This window comes from Bos javanicus, chromosome 8 (assembly GCF_032452875.1).
Source record: "Bos javanicus breed banteng chromosome 8, ARS-OSU_banteng_1.0, whole genome shotgun sequence".
Lineage (NCBI taxonomy): Eukaryota > Metazoa > Chordata > Mammalia > Artiodactyla > Bovidae > Bos > Bos javanicus.
The window spans coordinates 90,227,379-90,249,577 of record NC_083875.1 but is presented as its reverse complement, the minus strand read 5'-3'; positions in this window follow the sequence as shown (position 1 = coordinate 90,249,577).

The window sequence follows — 22,199 nt, the reverse complement described above, 5'->3', positions numbered from 1 at the left end:
CGAGAAATACCATTCTCAAACACTTTGTTTTGTTTTTCAAAAGGGATAGTTTTTAATTGTAGGTCTTCTTGGGAATTTTTCTTCTGTTTGTTTTCTTACACTTTTAGTAGCATCATATCTTAGAAAAGAAAATTTAAAGGCTGCATACTCATATCTTCAAGATCAAATCTCCCCATCTTCTAAAAGATGCTGATTAATCCAGGTAGACAAAAGTTCACACACAATCTTTCATTTTTTAGAATTTCTATTGAAATGTAGTTGATTTACAATGTTGTGTTAGTTTCAGGTGTACAACAAAGTGATTCATTTATACATTGGAGAAGGCAATGGCACCCCACTCTAGTACTCTTGCCTGGAAAATTCCATGGACGGAGGAGCCTGGTAGGCTGCAGTCCATGGGGTCACTAAGAGTAAGACAAGACTGAGTGACTTCACTTTCACTTTTCACTTTCATGCATTGGAGAAGGAAATGGCAACCCACTCCAGTGTTCTTGCCTGGAAAATTCCATGGACGGAGGAGCCTGGTAGGCTGCAGTCCATGGGGTCGCACAGAGTTGGACATGTATACAAATATACATATATTCTTTTTTAACATTTTCCCTTATTATAAGATTATTATATTTTTATTTATTATATTTTATAAGATTATTGTATTATTATTATAAGGTTATTACAAGATATTGAGTAGAATTCCCTGTGCTATTCAGTAGGTCCTTGTTGGTTATCTATTTTATATACAGTTGTGTGTATCTTTGCTGATAACAGGAGGGATGTGTGCAGTGCCTGCCTGCTGGAGGTGGCCAGCCATGATCTGATCCACGTGATTGGAGTCGTGAAATACCAGGCACCCACCTCTAGCCCAGTTCCCATCTGCCAACCCACTTGGCTCACTGGGTCCCTCGCCAGGGATCTGGAGCAAAGCTGTCCCTTGTAGGACCCAGGAACCCCCACATTCCCTAAGGAGGCCCTCTGTAGAGCAATGCTGGGTGAAGTGAAGAAGGCTGCTGGGCTGCTCAGGTAACCCAGAATGTGAGAGTTGAATCCAAGAGGGTGAGGCCGTGTCATTGGTTAATTATATCAGGGCCAGGGAACTCCACAGCACAGTCACCTTGATGTGCTCTCCCCACCATCAGTCAGGTTCCCCATGGATTGACTAAAGATATATTTGATGAAGCTAACCTGGTCATTATTTGCCCCAGAAATAAAGCTTAAAAGTACAGTTTTCCTCTCAAAACAAAAGATGGCATATTTCACTTAATTTTGGTATTTTCCCCAGTACCATGGTGTTAGCTACACTCTTTATCATATCACATGGTTATCACTTGATCTTATCCAAAAGGCTGAGAAGCAGAGACATCACTTTGCTGACAAAGGTCCGTCTAGTCAAAGCTATGATTTTTCCAGTAGTCATGTATGGATGTGAGAGTTGGACCATAAAGAAGGCTGAGCACTGAAGAATTAATGCTTTTGAACTGTGATGCTGGAGAAGACTCTTGCGAATCCCTTGGACAGCAAAGAGATCAAACCAGTCAATCTTAAAGGAAGTCATCCCTGAATATTCATTGGAAGGACTGATGCTGAAGCTGAAGCTCCAATACTTTGGTCATCTGATGTGAAGAGAAGACTCATTGGAAAAGACTGTGATGCTGGAAAAGATTGAAGGCAAGAGGAAATGGGGGCAACAGAGGATGAGATGGTTGGATGGCATCACTTACTCAGTGAACATGAGTTTGAGCAAACTCTGGGAGATGGTGAAGGACAGGGAAACCTGGCATGCTGTAGTCCGTCTGGTCGCAAAGATTCGGACATGACTGAGTGACTGAACAGCAACAACAGTGGTTGCCACTGCTTTTTTGTGATGAAATAATGTAAGATCGGATTACAGTAATTCAAATCACACATTTTGGGAGGGGGTGTGGGCATTTCTTGTAGGTGTAACATCCTGGTGGGTGGATGCACACATATGCATGCATGTTTTGTGTGTGTGTGTGTGTGTGTGTTAACCACAACCAGACTTCTTAAAAAGTGTAGGTAAGTTCCTCCTGGTAAACATGCTCATTAGTTGCCATGATGGAGCCCAAGCACCGTGGTTACCCCTGAGGCTGGAGCATCACATTGCTTTCAGCTTGGGAGCTGCATGGGGTTGTGTGTGTGGAAAGCATTCAGCACCTGGAGGGAGGGAGAGGTCCCGGCAGAGGCCACCCCACATCTGCACCGAAGTAGCACATTGGAGGTTAGGGTTTCCACATGTGAATTTTAGGGGCACACGAATATTCAGACCACAGTAGTGGCCCCACCCTAGCCCTGCATTCCATCGAAATTCCTGGGTCTCTCTGTGTGTGCTGATTTTACAGAAGTACTGCTCTACGAGGTGTCTGTCTACTAAATTTTGTGAAATCATTTACACTGAGCCTATAATTGTACCATCTTTTCTCACACCTGGGCTGCCCAATAAGCAGGAAGTATTAGCTGCAGGCTAGGGAGGTCCAGCCACTCAGTTTTGTACAGAATCATGTGCAAATCCCAGGAGGTCTCCGCAGCAATTTCACTTGAGAAAGATGTTGCTTATTGTGTGCTTGTGTGGGGCAGCCACTGGGAGAACATGTGGACACACACACAACACACAAACACCACACCACATATATACCACATATACATCACACACTATATATCATACATGGATACATACCACACATCACACACTATACACCATACACAGACACATACCATACACATGTATGTGTATACATGTATGCATACACATACATGGATACATACCACACACAAACACCACACACTGCACACACAGATGCACACCACACATCACATGCACACCAGTTATGCACAATATCACACATACTATACCACACCACATGCACATACTACACATCACACAGACACACCACACACTCACCATAAACAGCACACAAACACCACACACACAAAAAGCATACCACATATACACCACAGACACACACACTACACACCACACACAAACAAATCACATGCAAATACCACATACTACACACAGACACATGCCACACACAGACAACACCACACACACTACACACACTACATTCACACCACACATACCACAAACACACATACCATACTCACATCACATTTGTCTTCTGAGTCTTTCTGTCCTCCCTTCCTTTCTTTTCTTCTCTCATAGTGTTTTGTTCTAATTCCATGAAAGCAGGATCTTCCTATCTCTTCACAGGACACTGATGGGGTTTGTGGGGACCAGATGGAACCCCAGTGGGCTTGCTAACTTTGAGTTCCCTTTAGAGTGATCTTCCTGGGCCATTTTGCCAGTGAGACTTTCTTCCTGGGCTGGTCACATTCACCAGGTAACACCCTCCCATCCCCACTGGCAGGAGAGGACTGGGGGCTGGCAGAGAGAACACATTTTCCCCTGATTTCCTGAAGTTCAGCAAATTTCAGCACCCCGCCTTCAACTGTGTCTCTCCCACCGTGAAAGACCACCAGGCACCTCTGGGTGAGGTGGGACACCCAGGGTAACAGGGTGCAGAGGTAATCTGTTGTTGTGTTAGTCCCTCAGTCATGTCTGACTCTGTGACCCCATGAACTGTAGCCTGCCAGGCTCCTCTGTCCATGGAATTCTCCAGGCAAAAATACCAGAGTGGGTGGCTATTCCCTTCTCCATAGGATCTTCACAACCCAGGGATCAAGCCAGTGTCTCCTGCAGGCAGAGTGCAGGCAGATTCTTTACCATATGAGCCACCGGGGAAGGGAATCTAGGTCTGATTTCATGTACAGGCCAATCCTCATGGGTGCTGTGTGTCCCCCTCAAGGGGTTTCTGGAGCTGCCAGGTCTCAGGTCTTCAGGATTCCCGGCTAAAACCTGTAAGTTTCTGCTTCCCTAGTGCTGGCCAGGATCCTCCGTGTGCGTGTGTATGTGTGCGTGTGTTATGTGTGCGTGTTATGTGTGTGTTAAGTGTGTGTGTTATGTGTGCGTGTGTATGTGTGCATGTGTATGTGTGCGTGTTAAGTGTGCGTGTGTATGTGTGCGTGTGTTATGTGTGCGTGTGTTATGTGTGTGTTAAATGTGCGTGTGTTAAGTGTGCGTGTGTATGTGTGCGTGTGTTATGTGTGCATGTGCTATGTGTGTGTTATGTGTGCGTGTGTTATGTGTGCGTGTGTTATGTGCGCGTGTGTTATGTGTGTGTGCTATGTGTGTGTGTTATGTGTGCGTGTGTTATGTGTGCGTGTGTTATGTGCGCGTGTGTTATGTGTGTGTGCTATGTGTGTGTGTTATGTGTGCGTGTGTTATGTGCGCGTGTGTTATGTGTGCGTGTGCCTGTAGAGGCAGCCACCACCCCTGTCACTTTTAGAGCTTCCAAACATCTCTTCTTCCCTCTTTGTTTTCCCATCATTTAAAAAATCCCTTCATTGTCATTTTAATGACTCTGTCAAGGAGTTAAATTATATGCAGGTGTTCAAACTGCTTGTTTGCCTGAGAGTTGAGAAGTGTCCATTTTAAGTTTGTAATGCCACCAGGACGATCTCTTTGAAATTTTTATTGGATTTAGTGAACTGACAAAATGCTGTGTAAATCTAGCTTTCTGCTTTCAACATAATTTCTAACTTTGACAATGTCTCCACAGTTGTAATTGCATGTCCGGTATTACTTCTACAACACCTCTCTGCCTTTGCCACTGAAGCACAAGAATGAAAATGCTTGTGCCTGGTTGGACCCAGACGCTTCACACCATGGATGGGGAGCAGTGATGATGTGGCCTGGATTAGGATCTAAAAGGATGATTTTAATCCAGGTGCAGCTAGATGTGAATTTTAGGTCTAAAAATCCTGGATGAAAGCTCTCTACTCCATATGAAAGCCGTCTGTAATCCAGTATTCTGTGGGCACAGACTCTCCTTCAAAGAACAACTGCTTGTAGGCAATAGTAATTGAAAAGGAGGGGACTTCACTGGTGGCCCAGTGGCTAAGGTTCTATGCTCCCAATGCAGGGGACCAGGGGTCAATCACTGGTCAGGGAACTAGATTCCACATGCTGCAACTAAGAGTTCGCCTCAACTAAAAAGAGCCCACATGCTGCGATGAAGATCGAAGGTCTAGCATGCTGCCAAGAAGACCCTGCACGTGTGGTGGTGGTTTTAGTCGTGTTTGGGACCCCACGGACTGTAGCCTGCCAGGTTCCTCTGTCCATGGGGATTTCCCAGGCAAAAATACTGGAGTGGGTTGCCATTCCCTTCTCCTGGGGATTCTCCAAACCCAGGGATCAAACCCAGGTCTTCTGCATCACAAGAGGATTCTTTACTGACTGAGCTATCAGGGAAACCTGACCTGGCGCAGGCAAATAAATAAATATTAAAAAAAAAGAAAAGAAAAGGAATTCCATTTCTTTCTGACATCATTGAAAAGTAACTAAGGAGATCCTTTCCAAAGTCCCAAACTACACATGGAAAACTCACCTTGCCTCTGCTCCCCAAAGCTCCCTCCAAAATCTCCTGTCCACTCCCACACCTCTGGTTCCCCATAGCTCTGCTCTCTCCCTCTCAGTTTCGCACGGTCTGTCTTGGCATCTCTGGTTCCATTTGCATCGCTTTCCTTGTTCTCCAGATTCTGCCTTTCCTCACTTGGAATCTCTGCTGACCTGGAGGACTCCTGGTGGCTGTAGGAAGTGGTGAGTTTACAGGGTACAGAGAACTTTGGCTGTGGAATAACAGAGAGAAGGCTGCTAGGGACGTGGCAAAACACACCTCATACATTGTATATAATACATCTCTTGTTATTCCAGGTAAATGCAAATCCCTGGGTTAAAGTCTTAAGATTTGAGGGTTAGCATTCTCAGTGATTGGTCAGAAGATAAATCATTTTTATTTCTTATGTTCTTTTACTTTCTTGCTTTCCTCTTAATGATGAAGAATCATTATCTTTAGTCTCTTTCTCTTACATAGGTATCATGATAATTTTATTTGTTACATATAAGCAGCTTCGGTTTGGGGGTAAGATGCATATACTGATACAAGGCTTTGGATATTAACCAATACATTCATTCATCCATTCATTCAACAAGCATCTGGAGCTCGCCAGGCATCTAGGCTGGCAGACATTAATTGTATCATTAAATGGTCTGTGACAGAGCGTGGGGATCTCAGGCAGGGTTTAGGCTCAGAGGTGAGAGAGGCGGGTGGAGTTAGTGAAACTGGCAAGAACAGCTGCTCACCTGACATGATAGCCCTTCAATCAGGACCTCAGAGAGTGGGTCTGAGGCCATTCCCGGGGTGTGATTACTTCTCAGCGTGAATGACAGCCATCTGCTGCGAGTTGGACAGGAGACTCTCTCTGCAGTGAAGGAAGTCATCCAGGAGCATTTCTGTACTGGAGGGCCCTGGAGGTGATGACATACCACAGAATCCACGGAAGGACAGTGGATGCAGCCAGGACGGTGCCCTGTGTGTTTCTCTTTCCCTCTGTGGGCAGACTTTGCTCCGTGACATTTTCTCCAAGACAGATTCACCAGGCATCCTTCATCAGGCCAGCATCATGCTGGTGCTCATTGAGTGGGTTTTCCTGGAAGAATTAACATAACCAATTGGTTGAAATAAAGTCCCAGGTTGACAGGACAAGGGGGACAGGCTGGGGATTTTCTGGGTTCATGAAACAGATTTTGTGGCAAAAAGTGTGTGAGGCTTTGAGATTGCAGGAGAAGGGAGGCCACGTTAAAAAAAAAAAATTATTTATTTATTTGACCGTGCCGGGTCTTAGTTGCAGCAGGCAGGATCTTTTGTGAATTCTTAGTTGCGGCATGTGGGATCTAGTTCCCTGGAGAGGGATACAACCTGGACCCCCTGGATTGGGAGTGTGAATCCTTAGCCACTGGACCACCAGGGAACTTCCGAGAGGCAACAATTTTAATTGCAGCGAATATCTTTACAGGCTGCGTTTTTGTACATCTCAGCTGACAAGGCTCCTCTTTCCTCCTCCCTCTCCCAGCTTCAAAAAGACCCAAGAAACCACAGGCTTAGGTGGCTCCCCTTCCGGGTGGGTGTCAGACAGAGCTCCCTTCAAGAGCCTCTGTGGTGAGGTTCCTGGCTCTGCAGCCACTTGCATCAAGATTTCTGGAGCACTTACACTGTGAGAATGTTCTTAAACCTGATCATACAGACAAATATATACATAAACAAACCATGTTTGCTGTCATAGTTCATCCCAATTTGTAGAATTGGTGGGTTAGAAATGCTTTTCCTCCTTCCCTGTGTGCAGGCGGGGAGACTCTCTGACCAATAACCTGAGATGAGGGGTGAAACCCAGCCCCAGAGTGTCCTGGTGCTGCTGCTGCTACTGCTAAGTCGTTTTAGTCATGTCCGACTCTGTGCAACCCCATAGACGGCAGCCCACCAGGCTCCCCCATCCCTGGGATTCTCCAGGCAAGAACACTGGAGTGGGTTGCCATTTCCTTCTCCAATGCATGAAAGTGAAAAGTGAAAGGGAAGTCGCTCAGTCATGTCCGACTCTATCGACCCCATGGACTGCAGCCCACCAGGCTCCTCTGTCCATGGGATTTTCTAGGCAAAAGTACTGGAGTGGGGTGCCATTGCCTTCTCTGCTAGAGTGTCCACCTTATTCCAAAACAGCCCCCAATTTGTTGTGTGGATATAGATGCATTTTGAAGCCTCACCCACCCAAAGCAAGTAAGGCGGAAACCAGTGAACAAGGAACTGAACCGTGTCCCCCTCCACTCAAGAACCTTTGAGCCAGGGGAAGAAAATTTATAGGAGAGGTCAGTTCACCCTCTCGTTTTATAATAAACTCCGGTGGCAAAGTTCTCTCTTCCGAATTTCAGGAACTGCCCTTCGGTTATTTGCCCCCTCCTCGCTTCTGTGAGAGCAAAGGTCATTTGAGGACTTGTTCAATGGAAAAATGATAGTGCCTCTTTGTCCCTGCCAGGGCTTCCCAGGACCTAGGTTAGAAGGGGAGGAGACAGGCCTTCTATTCCCAGGGGGTAGGTCACTCCATACTCACAGGGCTTCCTGTCTCCACATTCAACCTCTTGGTACCTGTACCAGTCAGCTCGGGCTGAGTAACAAAGCGGCACACATCGAGTGGCTTAAACAACGGACATTTATCCCTCACAGTTTTGGAGGCTGGAAGTCCAAGATCAAGGTGTGGGCAGGGCTGTTTCTCCCGAGGCCTCTCTCCTTGGTTTGTAGACGGCCGCCTTCTCCCTGTGTCCTCTGTGGTCTTCCCTCTGGGCGTGTGTGTCTCAATCTCTTCTTATAGGGATACCAGTCTGCCGGGAGCCACCACAGGAGATCCCACCCATGACAAGGTCATGTGGAAGAGCCATGACGAGCAAGGTGGATCATGGCTCAAGGGACCCCCTGGATCTGCTTGAGCATCTACCCCAAAACCAGAATCTGTCTGTCTTACTATTTTGTGCCTTTCACCAACTCTTCTGACATTAACAGGGGGCTATCCCTGACCACCTTTTTCTGGAAAAAATCAACTTAGGGCTTTAGTTAATAAGTCTCCTGGGCATGAAAGGAATATTTCTATTTTAACCCCTCTGTTGGCATTCTAGCTTGCCTGACAGGTTTATCCATACTCTTGCAATTAACACACATGATTGTTCACAACTCCCCAACTTTGAAAGGCACGGGAAGCCAAAACATTCTAAAAGTCCTAATGAGCATAGAGTCCTTTAAGGGATGAAAAATTATTGGAATAGATAGTACTGGTAAAGGGCTTCATTATTGGGCCAATGCTTGCTGCCGAGTTCCCATATGCCTTATCCATTGCGCACCTGGGAGTGCATTGGTTAACACAGTTGGAATGTAAGAAAAACAAGCAGCAGCCTTGGAATTAACCACATCAGACCTTTGAGCTAATTGGTTCTTTCTTTTTTGTGACCCACTGCACCTTTGCTCTGTGAGAATGTAACTTTATTTAGTATTTTCTGAGGCTGGGAAAAATAGAGAAAAAACACTTTAAGAGAAAATAAGTTTTCTGGTTGAGCAGCCTTTATCAAAAAAGGGTCATAAAATGTCCACAGGCCTCCAAGGCCAGAAGATAATGTACACAACAATGTTTATGGGAAAGGTATGCAGAAAAAATCCTGGTTTCGATAAAGACAAAACAGATGTAATGTTTGGGCTGATTCTGTATGACTTTGCATCTTTCATTTCCCTCTATGAACAAGTCAAGGTATAAAAGTTCCTTTTGAAAATAAAGTTATGGGCCTCGCTCACCGAAGCTTGGTGTCCCCATGTCGTTCTTTTTTTCCTTTTCTCTCCTTTTCTCTCTCTGTTCTTCTTTCAGGATGACTCCTTGGAACACAGGAGGTTTATTGGCTTTCTGTGTAAACCAAGGAAGATCAAGCCTCTTTCTCTTCTCTTTTATCTATCCCTAATTGCCTAAGCTGTCATCCTGAGGGTACCCCTGGATCTTGCTGGGGCTGGACCCCGGCACCAGTCATTTTGGATTAGGACCACTCTAACTTCATCATTTTAATGTAATCACCTCTGTGAAGATGCTATCTCCAAATACAGTCATGTTCTGCAGTACTGAGGGTAATTCAATATATAGATTTTGGGGAGATGCAAGTCAGCTCATAACAGCACTCAACCTCCTGAAAGCACTCTGCACTGAGCAGAGACATCTGCTTCAGCTACTATGCTCTGAGTTTACCAACAAGCACAGACGACCCAGAAACAGTGGGGGAGGAGAGGAGAAGGTCCAGTGAGCCTCACAGCGACCTCTTTCCTTTCAGAACCATCAGCTCTCCTGTACTGCCCACCTTAGGTGGGCTCTTGGGTGTAGGACACGGAACTGGAGGGCCTCTTCCTGGGGCCAGGCAGGTGGATGTTGTGGCTGGCAGGTAATGTGGCAAATTCGTGGATACCACCAGGAGCAATAGTGGCTCTCTGGAGACTGGAAGCTAACTGTGGCTAATCCAAGACACCACGCTCTACTGAGACCCCAGAGAGATGGCTGCCATGGGGGAGCCTCCAGAGACTTAGTGACTCACCACCTACCAGGCTGGTGCTCCATGACTGGCCGCCCTCCACTGCTTGCTCCCTCACCCAGCAACAGTGACAGCAGTTGCTGTAACTGCAAAGGGCTTGCTCTTTCCCATGAGCATCCACTCATGTGCTCTTCTCCCACTCAGTGCCCGCAGGAGCTCCCGGCCCCAACTTTATGATAGAATCCACACTCCACACCCTGCACTTCCCGCCAGGTGTAACCTCACGCAACTTGCTCAGTCCATTTAAACTCGAGCTTCAGAGCAGCAGTGATGGTGTGAGTCCTTCCACCTGAAATGGCAAAATAAATGGAGTAAGTGGAAAGATTGTTTATCCTCCTCTGAGGGAGCGGGGCTCGCTCCCTCACTGGGCTGCTCTCCTGGCTAGGTCCACTCCCCACGTCCAGCAAAGCCACGTCCTGATACTGCAGGTGGGAGAGACTAGGGAGTCTGAGACCTTGGGGGTGACCTAGGAAAGCCAGTGAGACCTCCCAGAATGGCGCATTCCCTTCTCCTTTCTGCAGGCCCTTAAAAAGATGTAGGGGCACCTGTATATGGACCATTGATCTTAAAGAGGAAAGAGCTGACAGAAAACATGAGCAGAAAGGGGACTGTGGCCTTCTCAGGAATCATTGCACGCTCTGCCTTTCTTTCAGCATCTGGAAATCTGAACATACATCTTCACTCAGTGGTGTGAATTCTGCTGATGTTACAAAAAAACCTGTCGCCTTCTGCATAATGGCCTCTCCTGGACCAGCTTGATGCCTCTCTTTGCCAGCTCTGGCCTTGCTGTCCCTCTGGCCCCATCATCCTTGTGGAGATGAACTTCCCACTCTCATCCATCTTCCACTTGCCACAGGCTCCTTCCTTCACCAGGGGCTGTTGATCAGGGTGTTGACTGCAAAGGTTCTCAGGTGTGACAACCTTGATTACTGCAGAGCCCTTGGGTTTCCTGCATTGCAGGCAGATTCTTTCCTGTCTGAGCTACCAGGGAAGCCCCAAACCCCCAAAACACAGATGATAAATAGAGTTCATATGACGAGTTTGGACTTCCCTGATGGTGTAGTGGTAAAGAATCCATCTGCCAATTGAAGGAGACACAAGAGGCACAGGTTCAGTAACTGGTACGGGAAGATCCCCTGGAGAAGGAAATGGTAACCCACTCCAGTATTACTGCCTGGAAAATGCCATGGACAGAGGAGCCTGACGGGCTACTGTCCATGGGGTCGCAGAGTCAGGCATGTCTGGGCATACACACATATGACTGGTTTACATAAAAAGTGAGTATTTCTGTGACAGAACTAGTGAGCAAGTGATTACTAGAGAAGGCATTTGCAGTGGTTGAATCCAACACGAGATTCCTCCCCACGTTGTCTGTGAAGCTCCTGCAAGTGACAAGAAAGGACATGGGGAACGTGATAAAAGCATGAACGCATGTCTTACAGAAGAGGAGACCAAGAGGCTCACAGGCCCCTCTGGAGACATTAACCCCCACAGTCATTGGATACAAACTACAAGAGCCCAGCTGGGCTTGGAAGACTGCCCGGACGGTGTGGAGGGGCAACATGGTGGATGGCACCAGGTGGGACAACAGCAACTAGAGGCCTCAGATTAGAGGTTCAAATAGGTAAATAACACTCCACATGGCAGGATACCTTGATTCTGAAGATCTTGGAAGACTGAAGAGCAGAAAGAGGATGTAGTAGCGGTGCCTGGGGATGTTGCTGCAGGTCACCTTGCTTTGGAATCAGCATCACATACAGGACTCCGGCCTTGACCTGAGAACCAGGTGGTCAGTTTCCAACACGTTTTTAGCAGTGACCTGAGTACAAGCAGCATGGATGGCTATTAAAAACATCACATTGAGTGAAGACAATAAAATACAGAGTGAATTATGAAATGGGTAAGCAGTATTATCATTTATATCATTGAACATACACACATGAGAAAACCCCACACATGTCCCAAAACACATGCAAACAAATATATGCCCAATAAGACCCACAAAGTGAACTCCTCGTGATCGAGGAGGGTTGTGGAGTTAAAAGGGGGCGTAAACACGGGAGAAATAAAAAATAAGAGGTGAGTCGCATGTTGGCCAGTGATGACACTGCACATGGACCTCTGCCCAAAGGATAGAAAATGAAATGCACAAGTTCAAGGTTCGACACCTGCCATTCCCATCAGGATGACTAAGTTACTAAGACGGAAAACATCAAGAGCAGGGCGCACTGCTCGGGGAGTGTGGACTGATGCAGTCGTTTCACTGCTCTGGTTTGACTGATTCTGCTAAAGCTGAAACTTTGCACAGCCTGTGACTTAGGGATGCCAAGGTCTATCCCAAGAGATCATACATCACCAGAAAACACAAACTAGGATGTACATAGCAACGCTGTTGTTAACAGTCCCAAGCTGGGAGAGGCTCATGGCCCATCAGTAGCAGAATGGATAATCCTTTGAGGTATAGTTACAAAGCAAGGATGTGCAATCACCCATAAAATAGTGATGCGTTTCAACAGTCAGTAAGAGGTGAAAAGAATCAGACAGAGAGACTAAAACGTATGTTTTCTTTGACACAGTGCTATGAACAGGTGAAGTGGATCTGAGTGGTTAGAAATTAGGACGGCCATTGCCCAGGCAGAGGGGCTGGAAATGAAACGGGCCTCAAGGGTGCCCCTGGGGTGCTGGTGACAGTGTGTGCACTTTGTGAGACTCCATCCAGCCATGCATCTCTGTTAGCTTTCAGTAAAAAGGAAGAAAAAGAGTAAGACAAAGAAATCATAAGAGGGCAGATAATAAGAGATCACATAGGAAATTTTGCTTATTGACCAAACATTAAAATACAGACTGAGGGCTCGCCGCATGGGGGGCTGGGGTCAGAATACAGGGTGGGTGGTCTACTGCCTGTGAGTGGCGCTGAACCCTGATGCACCCTGATAAAAGAAACGGTCACATACTGAGGTATGGTGAAGTCATTCTGGCTTGTACATGAGTTAACTTGAACATTATGCTAACTAAAACACCCTGTTTGTGGCCTATCAAACAAGCATTGTACGTCTGCTTTAATTTTTAAAGGAAAGAGTGTCTCTGACTCTTGACCAGAAGTAACAAATGTCCATGTTAAAAATAAAGATTAAATGCCTCCCTTTCTGGGATACCAGCACATCCACATTTAATTCATATGTTTGATGAGAACTGACACCGCTCCACTATTGAGCTTCAATCCAGTGATGACATCTGCTTGGCCTTTTATTTGTTTGTTTTCTGTCTCTTGCTGGTGTCTTAGTTCTTCCTGCATAGCCCAGCCTCTGTTTTGCTTCTTTTCACACATAATTGTTGCTGTTGCTTTTGTAAAGAGAATTCTTTCTTCCTTTTTTTCTCCCTCAACTTGGTTTTTATCTATACATAGAAAAGAAGCCCTCATAGCATGTGAAATTGTCACCAGCTGACTTATGGCTTTTATGACGGTTGCTAAGTTGAGATACCAAGGGAACATTTCATGCAAAGATGGGCTTGATAAAGGACAGAAATGGTATGGACCTAACAGAAGCACAAGATATTAAGAAGAGGTGGCAAGAATACACAGAAGAACTGTACAAAAAAGATCCTCACGACCCAGATAATCATGATGGTGTGATCACTCTCATAGAGCCAGACGTCCTGGAATGTGAAGTCAAGTGGGCCTTAGGAAGCATCACTATGAACAAAGCTAGTGAAGGTGATGGAATTCCAGTTGAGCTATTTCAAATACTGAAAGATGATGCTGTGAAAGTGCTGCACTCAATATGCCAGCAAATTTGGAAAACTCAGCAGTGGCCACAGGACTGGAAAAGGTCAGTTTTCATTCCAATCCCAAAGAAAGGCAATGCCAAAGAATGCTCAAACTACCACACAATTGCACCCATCTCACATGCTAGTAAAGTAACGCTCAAAATTCTCCAAGCCAGGCTTCAACAATATGTGAACTGTGAACTTCCAGATGTTCAAGCTGGTTTTAGAAAAGGCAGAGGAACCAGAGATCCAATTGCCAACATCCACTGGATCATGGAAAAAGCAAGAGAGTTCCAGAAAAACCTCTATTTCTGCTTTATTGACTATGCCAAAGCCTTTGAATGTATGGGCCACAATAAACTGTGGAAAATTCTGAAAGAGATGGGAATACCAGACCACCTGACTTGCCTCTTGAGAAACCTATATGCAGGTCAGGAAGCAACAGTTAGAACTGGACATGGAACAACAGACTGGTTCCAAATAAGAGAAGGAATTCTTCAAGGCTGTATATTGTCACCCTGCTTATTTAACTTATATGCAGACTACATCATGAGAAACGCTGGACTGGAAGAAACACAAGCTGGAATCAAGATTGCCAGGAGAAATATCAATAATTTCAGATATGCAGATGACACCACCTTTGTGGCAGAAAGTGAAGAGGAACTAAAAAGCCTCTTGATGAAAGTGAAAGAGGAGAGTGAAAAAGTTGGCTTAAAGCTCAACATTCAGGAAACAAAGATCATGGCATCTGGTCCCATCACTTCATGGGAAATAGATGGGGAAACAGTGGAAACAGTGTGAGACTTTATTTTTTGGGGCTCAAAAATCACTGCAGATGGTGACTGCAGCCATGAAATTAAAAGACGCTTACTCCTTGGAAGGAAAGTTATAACCAACCTAGATAGCATATTCAAAAGCAGAGATATTACTTTGCCAACAAAGGTTCACCTAGTCAAGGCTATGGTTTTTCCAGTGGTCATGTACGGATGTGAGAGTTGGACTGTGAAGAAAGCTGAGTGCCGAAGAATTGATGCTTTTGAACTGCAGTGTTGGAGAAGACTCTTGAGAGTCCCTTGGACTGCAAGGAGATCCAACCAGTCCATCCTAAAGGAGATCATTCCTGGGTGTTCATTGGAAGGGTTGATGCTGAAGCTGAAACTCCAATACTTTGGCCATCTGACGCAAAGAGTTGACTCATTGGAAAAGACCCTGATGCTGGGAAAGATTGAAGGCGGGAGGAGAAGGGGACAACAGAGGATGAGATGATTGGATGGCATCACCGACTCGAAGGACATGGGTTGGGTGGATTCCGGGAGTTGGTGATGGACAGGGAGGCCTGGTGTGCTGCAGTCCATGGGATCGCAAAGAGTCAGACATGACTGAGCGACTGAACTAAACTGAACTGAACTGAGGTTGTGTCTGGATTTCCCCAGCACGTGGTGGTGTCAGTTTTCATGGTGGTGGTTTCAGCTTTTCCTTCTTCACTGTTTTCAGCTCTTGTGTTCCTCTCTCACCTTAAACCAATATTTACATAATGAGAATATTTCCGGTATTTCATTATAAAGATTGGTACTTATTTTTGGTTTAAAATATGCTTTTAAATCATAATAAGAAAATACTCACTTATTGTTAAGTGTTTTTAAAATTTAATCAGGAATGGATGCTGAGTTTTCTAAAATATCATTTTAGCTTCTCTGCAGATAATTATGTGGTTTTTCTTCTTTGACTTACTAATGTTGTCAGTTGTGTGAATTGATGTCCTAATTTGAATTATCCTTGCATTCCTGAGGGGTAAATCCTACTTGGCTGTGGTTTATTATTATTTTAATGAGCATTTTGAATTAAATTTGTTAATATTTTATTGAGGCTATTTGCAGAGATATTCACATATAAATCTGCTCATTTTGTGCTCCTGCGTCTTGCCCTGCCCAGCAGCATGCTGCCTGTGAATGTGCCACTCTCCAAGACAGTGTACATGGGCCAGCTTTTCATACCGGTGACTCAGTTGCTCTCCTTTTATACTTTTCAAAGTGTGCTTTTCTTTTGGCAAGTAGAGAGTGTCGTGTGCATGCTAAGTCACTTCAGCCGTGTCAGACTCTTTGCCACCCTATAGACTGTAGCCCGAGAGGCTCCTCTGACTATGGGATTCTCCAGGCAAGAATACTGGAGTGGGTTGACATGACCTCCTCCTGGGGATCTTCCCTACTCAGGGATCAAATCCAGTATCTTTTGTCTCCTGCCTTGGCAGGAGGGTTCTTTACCACTAGCGCCATCTGGGAAGCCCCAGGGAGTATGATGCCTAGGGTTAAAATCTGTATTGAGACAGAACCTCTTAGGTGTCTTTGTTCACTTTGTCAGGCCTCACCTTCCTCACTTGTAAAATTGCAGTATTATCACACCTCTTTTATAAGGCTGCTGCTGCTTTTAAGTTGCTTCAGTTGTGTCCAACTCTGTGCGACCCCATAGATGGCAGCCCACCAGGCTCCCCCGTCCCTGGGATTCTCCAGGCTATTGGGGATTAAATGGATGAACAACACACACAGACTTGGAAGAACAGCATCCAGTAAAGAATAAATACTATGTAAGTGTTTGCTATTATTTTGACCAATGCTATTATTCACTTGTTAATAAATGAATAATACTCATTCATTATGATTCTCTCATTCTTCAAAGAATGTCAAGTTTAACTGGAGGAACCCCGTGCTGGCTTGATGCCTTTAAATGCTCAGAGTTGGATGTGTGTGGGAAAGGGCCTCTTGTATAGTCTAGCACTGAGGCCTGCGGGTGGGAAAATCGTAGAAGCTGCTGAGCTAGCCGGCAGAACTTGGAACTAGCGTTTCTTTGCTGGTTGAAACCCTCTTCTGTCCTCACACCATTTGAGGCTGTTGGCTGCCTGGGTAACCTGGATGTGAGTGTGGTGAGTGGGACCTGTTGTGGTGGTTGCCATGGCAGAGTTGCTGTTTCCAGGCAAGGGTCAAGTTAACTCAGCGGCTAACTCCCAGGTCAGTGCATTTAGTCCTGTCCTGGAAAATTCATCAAGGGCTTTGAGCACGCAGGGCATATGTGCGTGTTAGGTTACTTCAGTTCTGTCTGACTCTTTGCGACCCTATGGACTGTAGCCCACCAGGCTCCTCTGTCCATGGGGATTCTCCAGGTAAGAAAACTGGAGTGGGTTGCCGTGCCCTTCTCCAGGGGATCTTCCCGACCCAGGGATCAACCCAGGTCTCATATCTCCTGCATTGTCAGGTGGATTCTTTACCACTAGTGCCACCTGGGAAGCCCTGAGAACGTGGGGGACATCACACCAGATAAACTGCTGCCTGGAGCTGCAGGCCAGATTCCCTCAGGATCACACCCCACCCACACACATCTTCTTGCAGACTTCAGTCAGATCGTCTAGTCACAGAGAAATGGTTTTGAGCATGAGGCAGCAGCCTTCTTGGATAGCCTCTGTGGCTGCAGACCCTCTGATTGGGTTTAGGGGTAAATTGTTGTTTAGTCACTAAATCGTGTTTGACTCTTTTGTGACCCCAGTCTCTTCTGTCCACGGGATTTTCCAGGCAAGAATACTGGAGAGGTTGCCATTTCCTTCTCCAGGGGATCTTCCCAACCCACGGATCGAACCTGCATTGGCCGGCGGGTTCTTTACCACTGAGCCACCAAGGAAGCCCTTAGGGGTAAGTACCTGTTGTATAATAAAGGATACATCTAGTCTTTGTCCTGGGATCCTGGCATGGAGCTTTTAAACCCTTAGGAATTCCTGAATGATAGGAGTGTCTTATTGGTAATGAGCCCTTGGACCACATATAAGTTTATGTACTGAGGAGACTCATGATGGATGCATAGAATCCATCAGAATGGGGTGGTCAATCCAGAAGCACCAACCACATGATTAGAGGGTGGGGCTTAGAGCCCCCATCAGCCAGACTTCCCACCCTCCAGGGCAGGGGGAGGGGAGTGGCTGGAGATTGGTTTCAACCACCTGGCTGACCAATGATTCATCATTCAATGATGATGTCATTAAACTCCAATGAAAACTCTGGACACCAAAGCTTCCTGCTGCCCCCTGGTTGGTGAACATGCGATGTGCTAGGACGTGGTGTAGCCTGACATGTAGGAAGAGTGTTCCACAGAAGCTCTGTGTTGGGGACCCCCCCCCCAGATTTCATGCTATGCATCTCTTCATTTGGCTTGTCCTGATTGTATTTGAGGAGAAGGCAATGGCACCCCACTCCAGTACTCTTGCCTGGAAAATCCCATGGACGGAGGAGCCTGGTAGGCTGCAGTCCATGGCGTCGCTAGAGTCGGACACGACTGAACGACTTCACTTTCACTTTTCACTTTCATGGACTGGAGGAGGAAATGGCAACCCACTCCAGTGTTCTTGCCTGGAGAATCCCAGGGACGGGGAGCCTGGTGGGCTGCCGTCTGTGGGGTCACACAGAGTCGAACACGACTGAAGCGACTTAGCAGCAGCAGCAGCAGCAGGTTTGTATTTGAACTTATGGAATGAGGTTCATGACATTGTACAGGAGACAGGGATCCAGACCATTCCCATGGAAAAAAAATGCAAAAAAGCAAAATGGCTGTCTGGGGAGGCCTTACAAATAGCTGTGAAAAGAAGAGAAGTGAAAAGCAAAGGAGAAAAGGAAAGATATAAACATCTGAATGCAGAGTTCCAAAGAATAGCAAGAAGAGATAAGAAAACCTTCTTCAGCGATCAATGCAAAGAAATATAGGAAAACAACAGAATGGAAAAGACTAGGGATCTCTTCAAGAAAATCAGAGATACCAAAGGAACATTTCATGCAAAGATGAGCTCGATAAAGGACAGAAATGGTATGGACCTAACAGAAGCACAAGATATTAAGAAGAGATGGCAAGAATACACAGAAAAACTGTACAAAAAAGATCTTCACGACCCAGATAATCACGATGGTGTGATCGCTGATCTAGAGCCAGACATCCTGGAATGTGAAGTCAAGTGGGCCTTAGGAAGCATCACTATGAACAAAGCTAGTGGAGGTGATAGAATTCCAGTTGAGCTATTTCAAATCCTGAAAGATGATGCTGTGAAAGTGCTGCACTCAATACGCCAGCAAATTTGGAAAACTCAGCAGTGGCCACAGGACTGGAAAAGGTCAGTTTTCATTCTAATCCCAAAGAAAGGCAATGCCAAAGAATGCTCAAACTACCACACAATTGCACTCATCTCACACGCTAGTAAAGTAATGCTCAAAATTCTCCAAGCCAGGCTTCGGCAATATGTGAACCGTGAACTTCCTGATGTTCAAGCTGGTTTTAGAAAAGGCAGAGGAACCAGAGATCAAATTGCCAACATCCACTGGATCATGGAAAAAGCAAGAGAGTTCCAGAAAAGCATCTATTTCTGCTTTATTGACTATGCCAAAGCCTTTGACTGTGTGGATCCCAATATACTGTGGAAAATTCTGAAAGAGATGGGAATACCAGACCACCTGACCTGCCTCTTGAGAAATTTGTATGCAGGTCAGGAAGCAACAGTTAGAACTGGACATGGAACAACAGACTGGTTCCAAATAGGAAAAGGAGTTCGTCAAGGCTGTATATTGTCACCCTGCTTCTTTAACTTATATGCAGAGTACATCATGAGAAACGCTGGACTGGAAAAAGTACCCAGCAGGAGACTGAAGCAAGGGAGTCTGGCCTTTTTGTCACTCTTTCTCTTAATTCAATTGCAGGAGCATCACCACAGGTTAACCTGGTGGTTCCAACAGTAAGAACCCACCTGCAATGCAGGAGACCTGAGTTTGATCCCTGGGTTGGGAAGATTCTCTGGAGAAGGGCATGGCAACCTACTCCAGTATTCTTGCTTGGAGAATCCCATGGACAGAGGCGCCTGGCAGGCTACAGTCCTTGGGGTCGCAAAGAGTCAAACACAACTGAGCAACTTTACGTTCACCACAGATGACAGCTGATATGATTTTTTCCTGTTGCCATTTTTGGCTTGGATCTTTCCAAATTCCTCCAAACTGGAGTATATAAAGCAGCTTTGTTTAGGGAACCAGCAGGGGCTCTCATTGGTCCAGTCACCCTCCAAGAGGGCTGCAGAAGACCTTCATTTAGACCATCAATAGCTGTTTTATTCACCCCATTTCTTCGTAACTGTTTCAGGATTTCCATTCCATGGCACGAGTCCTGTGGCTCTCCCCTCATCTTTGCCCCTTCCTTTGGCCATCAGTCTTCCTTGTCATGTGCTATTTCGGCACACCTTTTTCCCTTGGATATTGCTCTGAGACTAGATGCAGTAATTTGAGTTGGGTCTGCGTCTGAATCCCCAGCATATCCTCCACTGAGGGCCCTGAGACAAGAGGCTGTGGTTCCCCAGCCATAAGCTAAGCTTAGCCTTTTCATTTTTAGCTCTCACATAGAACAATAACCAAGGGATTGTATCTTTTGGTCTTTTCATATTATTTTGCATTTCCTTACACATCCACTGAGCCAACTCCCCAGAATTTGGATTCATCATCTCTAAATTCCACTGGGAACTTCTACCTCCAGGAACTGACATCAGCATAGCAGCTGCTCCATACCACTGGTTATTCAAGGTGGAGTCCCTGAGAAGAAGAGTTTTTTGGCTAATATGAATGGAGGGAAACTGCCAGCCTGGTGGCAGTGTTTGCTGGACTTGAAAGAGTTCCTGCAAAGGTTGAGTGAGACGCCCCAGGTGTTCTGCAAACTGGAGTGGAGGTCCTGACAGGGGCTGAGTAGTTTGAGCACAGACCCCAAGGACAGAGATTTTATTGGTGTTCTGGGTCACACCTGGCTCATGTCAGATGACTTACTTGAAACCATTTTTTTTCCTTGTAGAATTCCTTAATTGATTTTTTAAACCACATTTTGAAGCTTAAAAAAGATTACCGAAAGATTTGCTGTTAAGTTCCCCTTTCATTCTCGTGATTCAAGTGAGGGAGTGAGGAAGGAAGCAGGGGGGAAGCTCGAGCCCTCCCACTCGTGGACTAGGTAGCACCCGATCCCCCCGGCCAGGGATTTATCCAGGCCTGCTGGGCCCTCCTGAGAGGGTCCCAGGGGTGGGCTGGGGCGCACCTGGAGTCTCAGCTTTCATACCTGCTTCGGCCGCTGGCTCCTCCTTTCTCATTTTGGAGGCTGCGGGCTGGAGTGTGTGGAGAAGTCCCAGGTGCCCTGCTGCTGCTGCTGTTGCTAAGTCGCTTCAGTTGTGTCCGACTCTGTGCGACCCCATAGATGGCAGCCCACCAGGCTCCCCTGTCCCTGGGATTCTCCAGGCAAGAACACTGGAGTGGGTTGCCATTTCCTTCTCCAATGCATGAAAGTGAAAAGTGAAAGTGAAGTCGCTCAGTTGTGTCTGACCCTCAGCGACTCCATGGACTGCAGCCTTCCAGGCTCCTCCATCCACGGGATTTTCCAGGCAAGAGTACTGGAGTGGGGTGCCATTGCCTTCTCCACCCAGGTGCCCTAGGAGGATTCTGTTCAACTCATGGCTCCTTACGTGGTGCGAGGGCATCCCCCAGAAATTAGAAACAAGCAGAGTTCTGTTCTTTGTGGGACCGTAGGCGACTTGGAGAGCCTGGGCCGTGGGAGGCAAGGTGGCCTCTGCTCTATTTCTGAGGCTGCCTAGGTGCAGGCGTCTGGGGTTGCGGGCCTCCTCAGGACCCCATCCTGTCATGACCCTGCCAGAGTGTCTCCATGAAATGCTTCCTCTTGACCTGGGCACATGGAAAGAGTTTCAGCAGAGAAGGGTCAACCGTCCCCTCATACGGCAGTGGGCAGTGTTCCAGCTTCCCACCTGAAATGAGTCTGCATTTAGGCTTGTGGCCAAGACCTCATGGGCAGATGCTGAGGTAGGGGCTGTGTGACCCATACTGGATCGTCCAGAGGCAGCTGAGATGCTACTGGGTGGGGGGTGGTGGGCAGGAGGGCGGGAAGGCGGGCTGGAGCCTGGGGACCAGGAGCCTGGGGCAGGAGAGACAGAGGGAGGTATGAGAGAAGGATGGTCACAGAGGGGGGTGTGAAGGAGGGCAAATGGGGGACAGAAAGAGGGAAGGATGGGGAAGTGGGGAGGGGAGGAGAGGAGGAGACAGTTGTGCGGAAACATGTTGAAATACGTAGACAGCTGCGCCGGTAACGGGGAGTGCCTGTCGGGGTCCTAGACAGCGGCCTCCTGTGCAGCGGTCAGCCCAGTACTCAGGGTCACCGGGATCCCCTCTCTAGAAGTGAGACACTGCATGGATTTCTGAGCAATTCTTGGCATTAGGATGAAGAACTGACTCTAAGGTTCTTTTCCTTTGTGCTTATTTCCCCGTTAATGGCTTTTCCTCACACTTCATGGCTTACTGCAGCTTCAAGGTCTAAGTTAGAGTTTAAGAGTCAGCCTGAACACCGTCTCTGTATCAGTACC